The sequence below is a fragment of the Cantharellus anzutake genome, assembly GCF_015039405.1.
Source record: "Cantharellus anzutake strain C23 chromosome Unknown EI90scaffold_458, whole genome shotgun sequence".
In the NCBI taxonomy this organism is placed as follows: Eukaryota; Fungi; Basidiomycota; class Agaricomycetes; order Cantharellales; family Hydnaceae; genus Cantharellus; species Cantharellus anzutake.
The window spans coordinates 24251-28429 of NW_024067408.1; positions in this window are offsets into that span (position 1 = coordinate 24251).

The following is a 4179-nucleotide window of genomic DNA, read 5'->3' on the forward strand; positions in this document are numbered from 1 at the left end:
TTCGCTCCCGTGGGGTCTCCAGTTACGCCCGAGGGCAAGGCCTAACACTTCTCCAAACCGTTCGGGGACGCTATTTGTCCCTACAATTTGACGTGCCGACGCTGCTCATGGCCTATGTTCGTTTACTCGATCAACTTGGCTCGATGTCTCAGCAGGTAAAAACATGCAAAGTGCGTAGCTAACTCTTCACATATTTTGAATGAATTAAGCCTCACTGTTACTCCACCCCCAGTTGCAATGTCGGATGCTTTACGAGGGCCACAGCATGCTGTACGCTTCGCTCAAGAACCTTCGCAAGGACTCCACAGCTGAGTCTGAGATGCGCTTTGCAGGAGGACTAGAACTTGCTTGGCATGCCCTTAAACCACTACATACTGCGATTACGGAATGGGTTGAACTTGATGAGATGGAGTTCTGGTTTAGGCATACTATCATACAGGACCAGATTGCACTACATTGGAAGACACTTGATGAGGCAATCTTGGAGATGAGGACCGAGCTTGGCGGAGAATTGCATTCATTCGTGGCCCTGCGGGATACATCTAGTCGTGTGTTAGTCGTCCCTGGTAGCTCCGATATTGCAAGGAGGCAAGTACAAAGGGTTGATCAGCTTGAGCTCCCAAAGTTGTTCAGGGGTCTGGTATCTGAGCTCGAGTCTTGGAGCTCGTTAACGTTCATGAAGCACGTTTATATTGAGGAATTCATGGCTGCCATCCAAAGGGTCGGTGTGGGATGCTTTGTCGTTAGGGTTCCGCGAGACACTAATACCTCTCATTTTTAGGAGATGAATACTCATCCTTCAAAGTCACAGACGTACAAACTCTATGATGAACGTTTACAGCAGCTGTACCAACGCTCTGGTGTGCTTCCGCCGGTGAATGAGTTCGACACTAACGACATACGACGGATCGGAAATGCGCCTGACATTGAGACACCGTCAGGACTTATGTGGAGAGGCAAGACGGCAGCAGGGGATCTCGTGTTTGTCAAACTTTCCAGCGCATTCAACGCCACCGAAGACTCCAGGCAGGTGTGATCATGTTGGAATCAAGTTATGCGTCGATTGATACCAATGATCCTCTTGTTTATAGACACTCTATGGTGAAGTGCAAAGATGGAACCGCCTTCGGCACCCCAACTTGCAAAGGATACTCGGCATCTGGTATCCCTACAGTGCGCGTGATGGTGTCTTCAGCATAGTGGCAAAAGGAATGAAACGAGGCGACGTTATTCAATATATTCGGATGAATCCTCAAGTCGACCGCATGCACCTAGTGAGCTGTTTGCCATTTTTACCACCTGCCTGCCTAACCCCTAGACACAGCTGCTAGGTGCTGCTCTGGGTCTCCAGTATCTTCACCTTCAGGGTATCCCTCACGGGTGAGTCTCGCGCAGGGCCACAACATCAACAGCTGCTTACCCAAGGACCATAGAGACTTGCGTGGGGTATGTTGCGACTGGCCATTTGCATCTTCCCTGTCATGCAACTGAAGCTGGAAGTGACACATAGATCAACGTCCTCATCAAAGACAATGGGGACGCTTGTTTGACGAATTTCGGTCTTCTCCAAGCGCTGGAGGCTGCCTGTGACGTGATAGTCGCTATTGCCCTCTTCAATTTGCGCTCCGTAAGGTGGATGGCACCAGAGATCTATGACCCCGAGCTCATTGGCAAGGAACGTGGTACTATCAGCGCTGAGGCTGACTGTCATTCCTTCGGAATGTTGATATTAGAGGTACTTAGTCTAAGCCCCGATGGTAACTTTTGTTAATTAACCACACTTGACATAGCTTGTTACTGGCCAAGAGCCTTTTTCATATATCCCCCAAGACGATGTTGTGATTGTCGAACTCGTCCGCGGAGGACGTCCAATTCGGCCCACGACCTCATATAATAATCGGCGACCTCAATACCAAACTATGGATGATCCACTATGGGAAATCTGCGAGTCGTGCTGGACGTTCCCGCCAAACAAGCGTATGAATGCAGAAGAGATCGTCGAAGCGATTCGCTCGTATCAGCACACTGTCCGAGCCGAGGAATCCCACTCCAGGTTGCCTCCCCAGTTAGTTGAACTTATTACTCCTCTTGAGACGCCTATCGCGCCACTTCCTCCGCTCCCCATCATGCCCAAGACACCCGAATTGCGTCTAGAAAGGTCACTCGGGGACTCTAGTAATGAGACGGTGCGACCGTCGAAGTCTCAAGCACCACGCGAGGGGCCCTATATGCACCAAATATCCCCATCTGCATCATCCCAGAGATCACGAGCCGGGGGGTCCCCCTTGGAGACATCATTGTCGCATCGAAAAGATGTCGCAGAGGGGGACGAGTCCCCTGGGGCGCCTCCAACTGTTCATTTGGGGGATTCATCGACTTCGTCCCCCACCGCCTCTCTGCCTCAAAAAGCAGCAACGGTGGAGTCAGCGCCATCCAAATCCCCCTACACAATTCCGTCCGAAGAAATTGCTTCATCGGAGACTGCTTCGCCACGACACAGAGACCCTATTCCATATTCTGCGGATTACAGCGGTCCTCAGTCCATCCTCAGTGCCCCATACTACCAGCCACTACCACCTTCCCTGCCTCCATCTCCAGCACCTGAATCCGTATTCAGGGAGCCACATTTGAAACCTCTCCCTTCTTCGAAGGCTCCTTCCAAAGCACCTGATTCTGTGCTGAGTGAACCTTACAGGCAGCCTCTTCCCCCATCTAGGGCAACAACACAAGCATTTCAGTCCCCATTGAGCGAACCTTACTACCGTCCTCTTCCTCCGTCACTGCCCACATCTAAACCCGCAACCAGAGCGGCCCGGTCACCTCGTGTAGACCCCTATTATCAGCCCCTTCCACCATCCCTGCCGCCCTCAGCACCCCCTTCTATACGGTATATCGTTCTAACCATGATATTTTGATCTTAACATACTAACACCCTTGCCGATAGATCTCCCGCAATTGCTCGCGTTGCAGCTACAGATGACAGTAAATCGAGCTCCAAACGTTCCCCGGATTCTTCTTCCTCGTCTTCCACCATCACTGTGTCAAAGGTTCGAACAATGATGAGTGCCGCGAACTCTCTGAGGACGGCCCCTCATATTGAGCCCGTCAAGTCCCCTATAAGTTCACATTCGTCATTGAAACACCAGATGCCTCAACACCCCGAACGGGTTCGATCAATGTCTGAGAAGTCTGCCGAGCAGTCACAAGGATCTCATCCATCCCAAGCCTCGATTCCTCTGACGGCCAGAAGCCCAAAACACCCCGATTTGGCTTCAGCTTTCAGACAGAATGCTTCCCTCTCTGTCTCACCAGGGTACACCGAGCAACAAAATACCAGTGGTCTATTTGGCAATCGTTTGTCAACGATCCCGGATGTCGATGACGTTCAAGAGATGGATGGCAACTCGTCGGAACAGCACGCCGTTGAAGGGGACCAAGATCAGCCTGATCTTGCCGGTTGGGATTTCCTTTATCTTGTTCAAGAACATCAGAAGCAACGACAGGGGCCTGGCCAGGATGGAACATTCCTCCTTCCTCCACCTTTCGAGGCTCCTACGGAACAAAACGCTGATTACAGCCGGCCCCACGACTTTCCTCCATCCGCCAACATCCTCCCGACTCCACTGAGTGATAGCAAACCCCTGCCCGCATTGCCGAAGTCCCCGTCTGTGGCCAGTCGAATCATTCGTGGGATACCGCTGGACGAGGATTTTGGAACCAGCAATGATGACGAGATGGCAGATCCACCGGAAATTGATGATTGGCGCCCAATCGTAATCCAAACTCCGCTCATGTCCAGGTCCCCGGCACTCCCTCCTCTCCCTCCATCCGAGAGTGGTCGCACTCCGCCTATGAGCCAGACTGATAGTAATCCACCACAAATAACACCTAACTCTTCGGCTCGAACAGCTCGTGGATCTGCTGGGCCACCTCCTTTCGAGACTCTAGACCCCGATGTGCCCACACCCGTGCCCCGAGGTCGCAGGTCTCGTGCCGGAACAAGATCACGAGCCTCATGGGTGGGCTCTGATGGGGAAGAACTAGTTGCGGAATTAACAAACCTTGCAGAGGCAACATGCTCCAAATGTGGCCGAGTTTTCTCCAGCAGAAATACTCTTCAGAAACATTGTACGTACTGATGACACAATATCGGCCACGAACATGCTGACAAACGCTATC